Genomic DNA, 15,496 nt, shown 5'->3' with positions numbered 1-15,496 from the left:
GCCTATGTGTGAGATATAGATGTATTGATTGGAATTCAGTTGTATAGCAGCACCACACCAGCAGTGAGAGTAGAACAATTAGATGTGAAACATTAAATACCAAATAAAAAAGCTTTAGGTTTTGACACAAGACATTTGCCCTGGGTCTCTGAATGAATTTAAAATATGTACAGTCAATGATTGTCATGAATAAGGGTGATTCACAACAAAAAAAGAGGGAGTCAACACACAAGTTCAAACCTTTAACTGATTTTGTATTATTAAATTAACTGAAATAAAGCAACAAGCAAACATGAATGGTTGTGAGGGGTGCATCTCTCCCAGGGCAGGAATTTCATGGAGGCCATGAAGGCCATGGCCGCCGTTGCCCAACTTGCCCCTCAGTTTGGCCTTGTGCCCCTCAAACCATGGCATGACCTGAGGTCACAGTGGCCTTAATGCACCAGTCTCTTTCTTGTCAATATGTAGACAGTAGACACCGGTGTCTCTTTCTTGTCATGTAGACACCAGTGTTTTTTTGTTGAGATTCTGAAATCTTAACTCCCCAATCCAGTGACTTTGAATTCTTTCAATGGACTAAAATCTTTTTTATTTGATGGCCTTCCTGCCCTGGCATTTGGCCTTTGTGCCCTAATAAAATGGACAACACCAAAGGCCAAGTGGCCTTGCCCCTAAAATGACGAAATTCCAGGCCTGATCTCTCCATTCCGACATGTCTCCTTTCCGACAGACACTAACCCTATCTCTTGCCCTAACTATGGAAGTGTTGCCACTCCGACAATAAGAAGTCACTGTCGGAGTGGCGACATGTCGGAATGGAGAGAGCCCCCCGGTTATGAGGTGTGAGCAAGTCAGTAGTCAGTGGTGTCTGCTGTGTATAGTGTGCTATGTGTGTGTTGTATTAAAGTATGTGAAAGGAGAACTAAACAAAAGGCCCCAAACAGGCCAGGTGGCTCCCTGAGCATGACCTGCTCCTGGAGAGAGAGAGAGAGAGAGAGAGAGAGAGAGAGAGAGAGAGAGAGAGAGAGAGGAGAGAGAGAGAGAGGAGAGAGAGAGAGAGAGAGAGAGAGAGCTCTCTGTTAGCTTTTATACTCCCCAGACCACACCCCCTCCAAGGTGTGTGCAATGGGCTGACGGCCTGCTCCTCCCTGCCATGACAAAGAGGCAGGCGCCTAGCCTACAGTGAGGCAGGGCCGTCACAATGATAAACATAAATACTGTAATATTGAATATGTGAAAACAGAATATACAGTACCCCAATGAATATAAGCAGCTTCAATTGTGAGTAATGAGTATCAATATTAGTCTAACAACATTGAATATACAGTATGAATTAATTAATATCTGTCAGGGTTCCATAGTGAACATCCTAGCTGTCCATATTTATGTGCAAACTATGGCAGAGATAAAGCCAGAGTCACTAATAATTCCAGAGAACAAACAATTATCAGTATAGTCTGTGGCCCCAGGGATATTTTGGTTCAGATTCTTGCAAATTCGCCAAATTTGGCACAGATGTTGTCCATAACATACTTAATCATTTTAAGATGGGTGCCAAGATGGGCACCCCATGGTACTGCCATAATTGAGCAATGCAATTGGTGTCCCATTAACTTTGCATTACAGGGAAAAAAGCAAAAAAATAATCTGCTTTAAGTAGCATATAACTGGTCAAACTAGGGGGTTTTCATGATTCTGAATCCATTGCAAGCATCCGTTTTGCACAAAAAACATTCCTTGGGCTAAAAAACTGTCCTAGAAGACTATGGTTTAGTGATGAAAAGTGATGAGTCATCACTTTTAACACTTTCGTGGTGGCCGTTTTAGCCCAATGAATGTTTTTTTATGCAAAACGGATGTTTGCAATGGATTCAGAATCATGAAAACCCCCTAGTTTGACCAGTTATATGCTACTTAAAGCAGATTATTTTTTTTCTTTTTTTCCTGTAGGCCTAATGTAAAATTAATGGGACACCAATTGCATTGCTCAATTATGGCAGTACCATGGGGTGCCCATCTTGGCACCCATCTTAAAATGATTAAGTATGTTATGGACAACATCTGTGCCAAATTTGGCGAATTTGCGAGAATCTGAACCAAACGGTCCTTTTATTGCCCTGGGGCCACAGACTAGTAAGAAGTACTGGGTGAACCTATGACGCTGCTTCTGCCACTCCTCTACACACAGCTGTACACATTGACACTGGCAACCTCTAACAGGGTCCCTCCTACAATAGGTTCACAACGCATCTCGTTTCGAGTTTGTAGATCTGCTTTTTTTTTACGTTTTAACAAAAAAGAATCTTCTCTCATGGGGTATCCTGTTAGCCTGGTAAACGTGAAAATGCAAATCACATAACTGGAATGGTTTACCAAGCTAGGGTTCAGGCACAAAATGTATTAGAATTGGGGTCAGCGGTGTCCTTGACCTGGAAATATTGGAGAAGTAGCCTATATCTATGATGAACATATACATATGAATTACACGATTGAATTTGGTGAGCATAATAACATGGATACAGTACATGTTGTATTTTAAAAGTGATGAAATACTGTGACATTGCTTTTAAGTCTCATCCAAGAACCCAGAAATAAACATACTGTAGAGTAGACTTTGGATGTGCCCCTGCTCCCTTTATGTATGACTTTGTGTGTAGGTAGTGTTCCTATGTCCGTATGCAGTATGAGACTAACGTAATAGAAAGTATGCATCACCAGTCACCACAGCTGATGTCACAGACTGGCTGCTCTCTCTAGTCTACTCATCTGGCATTTTTCTTTTGTTTGCACCGCTTACTTTGCACAAGTGCGATTTTTTTGGGGGGGAAAAAAAAATATATATATTTATATATATATATGACACGCAGCAAAGGTTGCCCGAATTTGGAATCGAACCAGCAACGCCAGCAGGCATCATAGCCTAGTATGTGGTATGCGCCTGGACCACTAGGCCAATGGGTGCCCCCACTTACATGTTCTTAATGCCAGCAACAGACCCCATCTTGTTAGTATGGCTGCCCCGCAGGGCGACAAAAACAAACAAGAAAGAAGAATCAACAATACAGGAGAATCAACCATACAGAGCAATTAAGTTAAAAGAATATACATAAAGTGTCGAGACAGAACACAACACAACAACAAAAAAGTAGTACTAACGTTTCTGTAAAGGATTGCAATTTTAAGGGACTTTCTAAGCATATTGCAAACTCAAAGAACTTACAATGGTCCAGTCATTCAAACATTAGGAACTACTTCTCAACGTAGTGCCAAAAAATATAAATTATCATTGTGTAATATATTATAGCTTATAGGCTACTTTATTTATATGTACTTAGAGTAGCCTATATTAATATTGCTATATTTGTGCCATATTTAGATATTTTGGTTCCTATTTCATACATGCATTTGTAGATCTAATTCCATCACCAGTACTTTCACTGTTTTCCTAGGAAGGCTTTCCCAGGGACCGTGGGGGACTGTGGGGGTCCGTGAACAGCGTGGCGGGGCCCCGGTGCTCGGTGGGCGGCCAGGAACCCCCGGGGACTCCCCCCTGAGAAGCCGTCCCAGGCCGAGGCCCCAAAGTCGGATGGGAGTGGAGCGTTGGCCGCCCCCGACGTAAATGTGGTCCACAGAGTTTTACAGAGTCCACAATTTTCAAGTGCAGGATGGGGTCTGCAGACCCGAGTCTCCTTCCTGCAGGCTGCAGCGGTTAGCTACTCACCACACTTGCAATTTCCACTTGCATCTTTCTAGTTTCAGTTGCCGTTGGTGGTCATGGCAGCCAGTTCCCACCTGATGTTGTGTGGGAGTCCTGACCGCTCCAGATCGTAGTGAACAACTGCTAGCTTGCTTAACGTCTTCAGACTGGGACTAAGGTCTAAGACGAACAGGTCACCAGACAAAAGTCTGTCATTGTTTCCTCCAAAGAAGATGATACGATCTCCTGCCACGCAACAGTACATCAGAGACATGGATACTCCACATGATGGGGGTTTCCCCTTGCGCTTAACACCCTTACAGGAGAAAGGCTTTAGATTGAATTTACATAGAGCATGTGAATCGCAGCCACCAAGCTTGTACAGCTCTCTGTTGTAGGTAAAGGTTAAATTACTTCTTCCTTGTTGAAGAAATTGTGGAGACTGCACGCTCAGCCAGCTGTTGGTCTCTGTGTCAAAAACTGCTAAGCTGCAATATCTTATCTTATCCATCAATACAAACATATTTGTTCCAATGATGGCGGCAGAGTGACATGATGAAGGAGATGCTGGCAAGCCACTGGTGTTAATTAAAGACCATACCATTGTGCTTGTGTCCAGCTTGTAGATGTCACTAGTCATGCCTCCAGTCCGGGTATATCCTCCAATGATGTACATGACCTTCCCCAAGACGCAGGCCGAGTGGTCCTTCCTCTCCTCTGGAACAGTCCCAGAAAGCTTGGGTTTGAACCATCTGTGGGTGTCGACATCAAAAGCAAGAAGCACGTCACTGCTCTCCCATCGCAAGCATCCCCAGATGTAGATGGTACCCTCTATCAGCACAGCCGTGTTCCAGACCCAGTCCACAAGATGAACCTCAAGGAGGGTATCGGGGGGAAACTCTGCCCATATAAAAGACACTGTGTTGAATATTTTCACCTCGATCTGACCCATACCGCTGTAGGTGAAGGTGTACACCTCGTTCCCCACTGCCACAGGAGGCGTAGAGTATTGTGGTTCTCTTTTCATATGCGACGTCCAGCACCACATTATACACAACAAGAAAGACAGTGGATAAGACCGATTCAATGGCCTCTAAATGAATGGAGTGTTGTGCTCGTTACCACTTATATCGGTACTGGCAGAAATGGCAAGTGAGGCTTGGCTAATCTGTTGTGTGGGCCAACAAGAGAAGTCAGTGGCCTATAACATGCCAGATGAAAAGCTTACTGGTGAATCTTCTGAAGCTCTTTTCCCTTTCCAGCGTGAGTGATTGACAAAACAAGTGTTCTCTTCATCTATTCAGGTGTTGTGCAGTAGTTATGTGTGAACAGGTAATTTGACAATGTGTCCTGTTTTTGAGCGGTGGTAAACCGCTCTATAGAGTGGCTGTGCGTGTGTCTGTAGCCTTTTTTCTCTCAGCGTTTTGCCATAGCAAAATGTGTGTATGTAGCATCATGTTTGTCTAGTGATGTCATATGTCATATGTCTGTAGCCTTTTTCCTCAGCGTTTTGCCATAGCAAAACGTGTGTGAAGACGTTATGCAAGCACGACCACCGCTCACTTCACATTGGGTGTGATTTTATTCTTTGACGTTGTCCCACAAAGCAAACTATGACACCACAATAATGACATCATACCAAATGTTTGACTGTACCTTGTGCTGTGTTTACATTTCTGTCTAATCAAATATTCCATCAATCAATCAAAACACTATTTGCTTTTGAGAAGCACAGGCAGATAGATAGCTCATGGCTTTGATTAAAAGATGGTCATGGCAAAGGCTTCATTTTGAATTTATATTTTATTTTAGGCACAATAATGATATGAATTGAAAATGTATTTAATTTAATTTTATTTTCCCTCTCCTGGCGACCCCCCACTTTGAAAACCACTGATCTAGCTCAGGGGTCTTCAACAGGGGGTCCGGGACCCCTAGGGGGTCCTCAGAGTTACTGCAGGGAGTCCTCCAAATTTGTGCGTGATAGGAACTTGTCCCCCCCCCCCCCTTTCTTATATTAACCACTTGAACTCCATATTCTGAGAACTTTAGCCACAAATAGCAAATCTACAAGCTCAGCGCGAGGTGTTGTGAGCTTGTAGATCGGCTATTTTTGGCATAGTGCTTTGGAGGGGGAAAAGAGCAGACTAAGTACAGTGAAAGGTCAAGTTTATTAGGTATTGACCGTTCAAGTGGTTAAACACAAATTGACATGCATCCAAAATACACCAATGATTGTGCCGTCAAACAATGAAACTATATATTTGGCCTGAAAACGTAGAGACCCCTGATCTAGCTCAACGGCGCCACGCTGTGGCAGCAAGGGCCAGGGCCACTTAGAGGTCAACCACTTCACTGAGGATCAACCACATGGATTAATCACCGCTGGGTTAATCACGTCACGTGTCACACTGGATATGACCATGTGCATTGTGCCAACTTCACCGTCTGCTTTGGCTTGAACCGGAGCTGTGTCTGAGCTCGGAGCACTGCACCGAGACACCAAGCTGAGGGGAAACGGTGCGTCAGACCACATGCCAGCGTCTTGTTGCAATAAGGGGTATGGCATCAAATTCTGGGCCCTTACAAGGATTCACTGCGGGCCCCCCATGAATGTTCTTCATAGGGGGAGTTTTTTTTTACCCATTTAGACTGGGAATGCATTATTATGAGGGCTGGATGCGATTAAAAAATGTATCGAATTAATTACAGGCATTGTAATTAATTATTCGCAATTAATCGCATTTTAATCGCATATTAATATTTGACCCGAGAAGCATTTTTTTCAAGTAAAACACATTTTGTTGTACGAGTGAATCAACAAGTGAGTTTTTTAATCAACAAGTGAGTTTTTTTAAATCTAAATTTCGCATCCACTGGGCCAAGCACAGCTCTCTGATTGGCTACTTCTCCCTTTGCGTTTGTTGTCTCTTCTTGGTTGGTGCATCGCTATGATCGGTATGATGATCGGATATTTCAAATCCTTCTAAAGTTTTTTTGAAAAACCTGTTTCTATGTCAGTGGCATAGGCGCAAATCGCGGGGGGACAGGGGTTACGTGTCCCCCCCCAGGTCCAATTGGTACCCCCCCAAAAAAAAAAATCTAAAAAAAGTTTTTTTTTTTTCTAAAACATTTTTTTTTTTTCTAAAAAAAAAATCTTTTTTTTGAGAAAATAATTATTGATGACATTTTAAAGTATTTAAGAGTGCTGCTGGAATAACTCAATAGATAGTCCCCCCAGGAATCCGCGGAGAAAAAGTATTGAATTCTGCGGAGAACATTTCTTGATTCCGTGGACATTAAAAAACAACCTAAAACCAGTAAGACTCCCTAATCGGGAGATAAGCGACCGTAGGTCTCGCTAGAAGAGGGCCATGTGAGAAATGAGGGGTGGGGTCTCCGCGTTGCCTTGGCGGACGAATAGGTACCGGCCCAGGCTCTCCCGGACGCTCCTAGGCCGAGTTAGGGCATTTTATGTGAGCTGCAGTGGAGGGGGTCCTCCACTGGGGGCGCCACCACTTTTGCATCCGTTCTGGAGCACCAGGAGTGGGTGGTCCCCGGGAATTCCCCGTGAGCAGCCCTGTGGGGGTGGTCATTTGGTCATTTTTGCACATTTGGTATTTCTTTTACACCTGGGGGTCCCCCAGGGACCTGGGGGTCCCTGGAACTCCGGGGGTCCTTGGAGGTTGTAGTTTGGCAGGCAAGGAGTTTGTGTGGAAATTTTGGCATGGATCGGGGCAACGGTTGTGGAGATATGAGCAGGGCAAAAGTGTGACTCACTCACTGACTGACAGACAGCCCGTGGAGCTTTTGATAGTAAATGCGACCTACGGTCGCAATGACCAGTTATCAAGCTAAAAATTATATAGTTCTAACAATCAAGTAAAACCCTTCATGAAATAGCTACAATTAATTGTAATTAGTGGTTAGAATAATCAAATAATCATTTTTGAGAATAAAAATCTAATATTAAATCTATTATTTTTTAATTGCTATGGTTTTTGCCAGACCCATGAAATGGGTAGGCCTACATAAGCAAATGTCGGTCTGTCTGTCCGGGTTTTCTATATAAAGGGTATATATGATGATGACATGATGATGCAAAAGGCATGATGTCATAAATGATGATGACAGACAGGGGGTCTGGCACAACCAGGTTGACCTGGTCTAGTTAATAATTACTTTCTGTTGCAAAGACTATATTGTCATCCAAACCATGCCCATAGTAAACACATTTTAGAGGATATCCTACCTACTACCTAGAATAGGTGTAATATTTATTTATTCTCTTCTGCATTAGCAGGACCATAGAGAGGAACTATAGTTCAGGACACAGTTTCTGTCAGGAACGATTGTGGGACCGGACCATCCAGCAACAACAGCAGGAGGGAAGCTAAGCTCTGTATGAGGTGGCCACTGGTCAAATCATGTACAAATCGTTTTATAATAGTAGTAATAACAGTTGACTCTCAGTCTGAGAGTCTCAGAGTGAGTGATGACATCATAATGTGGCGACTTTGTTTTGGCTGTGGTGGATACACTCTCTTGCTGTGGTGTGGAAGAAGCCAGAAGGACAGCATGATTTTTTCATTGGACTATGTTTTCATTGGACTACATTTATTGGAATTAAATGGATACCGACCTCACAACCTGTCCCAAGTTGCTACAGAACTAGAACTGTACATTTCGGGAGGACCAAGTTGACCAACAAGCAACAATGGTAACTATTTACTTTTTCATGTAAGCTTTGGTTGTGTTGGTTATTGCAGTAGTGATAACTTGAAAAGTAAATAAATAATACATCATAAAACCGTTAAGGCCCGTATCTGAAGGAAAATGAGGGGGTAAAACTGGCCGAAAACCGATCTCTGCACGCCAAAAAAACGAAATCGCGCGCGCGCACGCGCACGTGCGCCCGGCGGCGCGCGCTTTGCGCGCGCAGCTCCCCCCCTATGCATTTCGTGGATCTACGCGGCTGGTCAGTGGTGCTCTAACATTTTCATGTGAAGAAATCCCAAAATGATTAGGTCTATATATTTGGTCACGGAGCCCCATCTCAAAATATTTAGTTCCAGGGACCCCCCAGAAGCAAAATTTGAGTTAAATGTTTGCTTAAAAAATACATATATTCAAAGATTTGCACACATTTTCACAACTATTCAAAAATAGCAGATCTGCTAATTTTCAATAGCTAAAGTATAACATAATTAAGGCCCCTCCACTTTGGGCCCTGGTAACTCAGTCCTACTCCCCCTCACTACTGTCTCTCTGTAACACACCAGAATTGCAAGTTGCTCTGGATAAAAGCATCTGCTAAATGCCTAAATGTCTAAATCAGTTTCAGCTCGATCAGAGCCCCATTGACTTCCTTTATACAATTAAAGTTCAATGTTTCGGTTTTAAACAAAGCAATACTATAAAAGGTCTCCACCAGGTCGAGATGCCTTCAAATTTGGACGGCAGTCACAGTCATTTGGAATGGAATATGAAAAGTGATGGTCGTCCAGGCTGGTGGAGAAACAGGTAGATACAAAACACAAATTAATTAACAGAATAAAAAATAAAAAAAATCAGTCCATCTGTAACCAGTTGTGGTGATTTCAATAAAACCATTGTTGGAAAATGGATATAAGGCATTTAATGTCTTTATTCTATGTGTACAGTGCAATGTGCATGCATGGATATGCTATTCATTATCTGGGTTAGGCAGGCAGTGGACCTAAAGTAGAAAAATATTAAAACTACACCTACTGCAATTGTCTTTTACTATATCATGAACAATATTGGTATCGAGGTATTCAATAACGTTATCGAAGGTTTTCCTAATATCGCCCAGCCTTCACACACACACACACACACACACACACACACACACACACACACACACACACACACACACACACACACACACACACACACACACACACACACACACACACACACCATGCATTTCCGCAAACTGATACTTGACTCACAGAGGCTATATGAAACAGATAACATTTAACCGTATCACAAACAAACAGCTCTATGTACAGCAAGTAGTTCACTGAAATGTCTTGCCACGTTGCAACTTGCATCGTGGCCTATATCGCACGTTGTTGTGGATAGATAGTGTGGCAAATAGGCTAGTGGAGCAAATGTTTAAATAAATGTCTTGGGTGACGTGAGGCAGAGTAAAGCCTGTGTGTTTAGTGCTGCTCCAGACAACCTTAAATGGATTACAGAGCTGCTGTCGTGCCTCAGCCCTGATGCTGCAGCCAGGGGCGTCACAAGGGGGAGGAAAGTGGGACTGAGTTACTAGGGCCCAAGGTGGAGGGGCCCTAGCAACTTTAGCTATTCAAAAATAGCAGATATACAAGCTCACAGCGCGGCACCGAGTGCCGCACTGCGAGCTTGTAGATCTGCTATTTTTTAAAAGTCGTGAAATTGTGTGCAAATCTTTGAATATATGTCTTTTTTAAGCGGACATTTGTAACTAAAATCTTGCTTCGGGGGGTCCCTGGAACTAAATATTTTGAGATGGGGGGTCCGTGGCCAAATACATATCATCTTGGGTTTCCTTGACATGAAAAAGTTTGAGCACCACTGACATGGAAACATAGGTTTCTTGCACACATTTTCACAATTTTTCAAAAATAGCAGATCTACAAGCTCGCAGCGCGGCACTCGGTGCCGCGCTGTGAGCTTGTATATCTGCTATTTTTCAATAGTTAACATCAGTGATCGAGTTATTCCCACAGAGCTATGGGAGCCCTATTCTGGCGGCGCCAAAGGCGCCGCCCTCGGCGGCGAAAAAAAATCGGCGGGTAATTGCGGATATAAAGTCGCCTAAAACGGGTACTTTCCTATATTAAATCATATTAAATCGGGTATTTCGCGGATATAAAGTCGGCTAAAACGGGTATTTCCTATATTAAATCATATTTTTCCTTTCACAATATTAATTCGGGCTTCACATTGGCTATGTTGACAACTCCAGGCAGTCTTTTCTGTTCATATTAACTCACCATTATTGCTCAGCCTCCAGTTCCCAATTCCTCCATCTGATGATCTGAGCTCTGAGCCATCCAGCCAAAAGTTCCCGTTCTGGTAGCATAAAGTCGGCTAAAATGGGTATTTTTCTTTCTCAAAACAAGGCGGGTCGGGTTCATATTTATTTACTAAAAAAAACATTGTCACGGGCACAGGCACACTAAGGCTACAGTCTTGCTAAGACAGCGTTGTTTTGTTTGGTTGTTTTGTCTTTTGTTGCTGTCCGGCGTGTCCGCCTTCCTTTGCCGTCCGGGCCGTGGCTAGAAGTGCAAAGACTCGATGCTGTGGTTCCTAGCTTAGCCTATGCCCAGGCCATGGCGAGACCACGCAGCTGGGTAGGTCTGCATCCAGGGCCTCCTCGGCCCTGGGGGAAAGGTAGGAACCATTGCAGCGAGTGTGTTATAACCCGGACGGTAAAGGAAGACTCACACCCCACATTAAATGCGCCTGATTTATAATAATAAAATGAATAGTAGGATTAAACGGTGTGATGTCATTGTTCAGTCTTACTGTCTAACATGTTTATTTAGTATATCTAGTTAACATAAATAATATAAATTCTTCCAATGGAACATAAAAAAAAAAAAAAAACGAGAAAAAAAAAAAAAAAAACACACTTAGAAAAAAAGAGACCCCAAAGGGGGTTGTTGACTATGGGGTCCCAGACTTTAACTATGGGAGCTAAGACCCCACTGGCACCCACGTAACTCGAACTCTGGTTAACATTCATGGGGGGCCCGCAGTGAAACCTTGTACCCAGGGCCCAGAATTTGGTGTGACGCCCCTGGCTGCAGCCCTGCCCGTCAACACGCTGACATCATTTCTTCTGTCACGTTTCCAGTGACAGATGCTATACTGAGAGACACGTGTAGGCCTACTTCCTGTGTTTAACCTTTAGAAGCTTTGACCATGGGTTTCATGAGGGACCACATGGACATCAAATCCCTGTTTGTTTGTTTGTTTGTTTGTTTGGCAAACAGGGATTTCACCCCCGGCTGAAGGAAGTGCACTTTGTTTTGAGCGGTGCTTACTTAACTTACCGCTACCTACTTCTGGGTTTGTCTGTAGGGGCCCTATTTTCGTCCATGCTAAACCCTAAACCACTAAACGTCTTTGTCTTTTTTTTAATATATATATATAATTTGAATAACATTTTTAAATAGTTCAAATAGCTGATCTAGAAGATCGATGTACCGGTAGATCGGCTATTTGAAATACTGTATTTTAAAATGTTTTTCAAAATAGTAAAAAGGGCAAAGAAGTTTCAGGAAAGGGTCCATTAAACTCAATGGACTTTTGAGGTTTTGGGTTTACAGAAAAAGTACACTGAATTAACTGCTAAAATGTGCTACCAAAAAATAGACCATTAATATGGGGCTAATTAGGCCGCACTCTGTCGAGGTGAATAGTTTTGTGTACTCGTGGCCATATATGACTTGTGTGCCAAATACATTGAAGTAGGCTATATCGAAGTATTTGAATATATATTTTTTGAAATGATTCCCACCCAGACTTTGCAACAATCAGTGAGACTGCCATTACTGTTGTTATTATTAGACCTTTTCTATCGCAGCCATATTGACATCAAATGTCACTTCCTTCACAGGTCTTAATAATTAAGACCTAGTAATCTTTCCAGGGAGCCAACATGCTCATTAGAAGCACCCAGACTGTTTAACCTGTTAGAGCCTTAATAGGCCCAGTATAATTGGTAACACGTGCATGTCGTGCAGGATGTGACACACTGTACTATTTATGTCTCAAATAAGGTCTGGCTGGCGGCTCATTTTAACACACAGCATTAACCGCTTTCAATCTGGCCTCCCTATTTTGGGAATGTCATGGAAGAATTTCAACAATTCTCAACCATATAGTGAAAATAGCACAATGTGACACATTGTGAGCTTGTCGGTCTGCTATTTTTGAAATAGGTTTTAAGTGGTTATTCTTATTGAACATTCTATATAAGTGAGGGTATTTGATGAATAGTTTCATGGAGGCTCGGTCTGTTGGCATGTTATCAACCACATATGACGGACATGAAGCGGGTCAAGTAAACACTAATTAGAAACTAAACATACAGGGTTTTGGGTAACTAGTATTCTTGGGCCATGTATCTCCATGTATTCTTAATTTTGTCCCCCAAGAATGTAGGGAATGAATATATGAAAAAAACATCTATGTATACTTTTCGTATGACAGTGTTGTGTAAAAAGTAAATAAAAAATCCACCAAGTGGGACAGACAGACAGACAGACAGACAGACAGACAGACAGACAGACAGACAGACAGACAGACAGACAGACACACTCGGTCAAATGTTGGAGCAGTAGACACCGCTCGGAAAAGTAATATTCGATCAACAATGCAAATGAATTTAATTAATTTTCCCTTCCGCTTGGTGTCTCGGTGCAGTGCTCCGAGCTCAGACACAGCTCCGGTTCAAGCCAAGCAGACGGGGAAGTTGGCACAATGCACATGGTCATATCTGGTAAAATATATTGAGAACTTTGGGAAACATTTTGTCTACAATATCAAGCCCAGAATATGGACATGGTTGAAAGTAGTTAGGCTATATATATGTCTTATATATGTTTTATAAATACTATTTAACCAATGAAAAGTGTTGTTTTGTGACAGTGTGACTAAATAATAAGTACATTGGATTCTTTCTAGCAGGTTCTTTTCCTGAAAAGGTTTGGTTTTGGGCATACAGGACTTCCACCTGATCTGCAACCAGGGACGTGCTGGCCATTGTGAAAAGCAGGACAACTCCCGAACGGCCGGTTCATTCCCGGCCGGTCCAGGCCGGCCATTATAAATGGAAAAATAAAATAAAATGTTGGCCTTCATTCCATTTTGGGGGCTGGGCAGCCAACAAAGTAAATCATCACTGTCGGACAGAAACCTTGTATCTCCAAATTTCAAATGTATACATTTTTTCGCAAAGCAAAGCCCTGCTTCATCATACAAGGCTGTTGCACAAAAGTAGTGAAAACAGCAGATCTACAAGCACACAACGCCTCGTGGTGCGAGGCGTTGTGTGCTTGTAGATCGTCTGTTTTCACTAGTTTAAATCATTTTTAAAATGATAAATACAAAACAAACGGTTTTGGACAATTGGTTTCCACCTGACAACAACGAAATATAACTCATGTACAATAATTGGCCCACTGGCTTGTCACTTGTCATGATCTGAAATGGCAAATCTTTGAGTAGCAGCAGCGCTATAGAGAGAGATCTCTCTCTATAGCGCGCAATGAGGGCCTCTCCAACTCTTTTTCCCGAGCTGAATCAGGGGCCCAGCACGTCCCTGTCTGCAACGATGTTGTTATTATGAGAGCTGTATAGCCAACACGGAGAGCTAGTGCAGAGGCTGCAGCTTGTGTGGCTGGACTGGGAGGAGAGGAGCAGATGGTGACTGTGAGATTACCTCCCCGACTGCAGAAAAGAACTTCCTGACCATGTGATTGTCTCCGCCAGGCAAAAGGCATGGGGAGACTATGTTTTGCACCCTGTCCGTCCGTCCTTGCGTGCGTGCATCTGTCCGTGCGTCAGTGCGTGTTACCAGCTAATCTCTGGCACCGTTGGCCCGGTCGCAGCCAAACTGTGCACACACACACTCCCTGGATGCCAATTCAGAACTCTACCGCACAAATTCTTCACATGGGCCTGATCTAGCGCCAACGTGAGGCAGATTTCTTTTTTTTAAACGATATTTTTGGGGGCTTTTTTGCCTTTATTGATAGGTATACAGTAGGTTGACAGGAAATGGGGAGAGAGAAGGGGGTATGACCATAGAGTTATAAGAAGAATAGAGAGGACACCAGATATCCCCGCCCGTCCACTTGCATTGAGTTGCTCACCCAGCACATGAGGCGTTTTCACCCCTTCTTCCGGGTAGTAAAACCGTGACGTAGTGGGGCCACTGACGCATTTCTCGTCATAGTTTGTGCTCATGGACGCGCTGGGACTCCAATTCATGAACGAGCACTTCCGGTATGAACGCGCGTCAATAGAGGGACAGCGAATGCATTTTCCGGCAGCGGCACCTGCCGTCGGTCTGTCCGGCGTTGCCATGGATTAGGTATAATTGCCACGGCATAGGAATCATTGCCGCGGCTGTTGTCGGCAGTTCCGGCGACGCCGCGGCAGGTGCCGCTGCCGGGAAGTGTATTCGCTCCTTCTGCAATACAAAGAAGCCTAGATGAGCGTTCATGTTAGTGGCCCCAACTGCAGTACCTCAAAACGGGCCACCATGTCCATTGCGCTTCAGGGCTCCACCAGGGTTCTGGGGGCTTGGGTATGACACACAGCTGCAGCAAAGGTTGTCAGGATCTGGACTCAAACCCGTGACACGCTGTCAGACTGGATTACTAGCCTAGGTGCCTGGATTGATTGATTGATTGATTGAAGACTTTATTAGAAGTTTGCATAGAAAAAAGTACAGTTTCATGACGGTACAGTTCACTGGTACAAGGTCAACTAAAAGGAGATCCTAGGAAAGCACTTGGCTTATTTACACAGGAAACCATTGAAGTATCTCATATAACATTGAATGACAGACGGATGGAACACTATGCAGTAGATATGGTCAGGAGAAAAAAATCAAACCTCGGTTCGAAGTGGAGCGGTGAATTTGAGCAGCTGTACCCTATGTGAGTGAGTGAGTGAGTGAGTAAACTGTGCCTGTGAGTGAGTGGTGAGTGTGCCTGGCCTGCACAAAACAGCGCCCCTCCTTTAACTAGTGTGTTGTGTGTGGCCACT

This window comes from Nannobrachium achirus, assembly GCF_963921795.1.
Source record: "Nannobrachium achirus genome assembly, chromosome: 2".
In the NCBI taxonomy this organism is placed as follows: Eukaryota; Metazoa; Chordata; class Actinopteri; order Myctophiformes; family Myctophidae; genus Nannobrachium; species Nannobrachium achirus.
The sequence above is the reverse complement of the archived record's forward strand: the minus strand, read 5'-3'. Positions refer to the sequence as shown.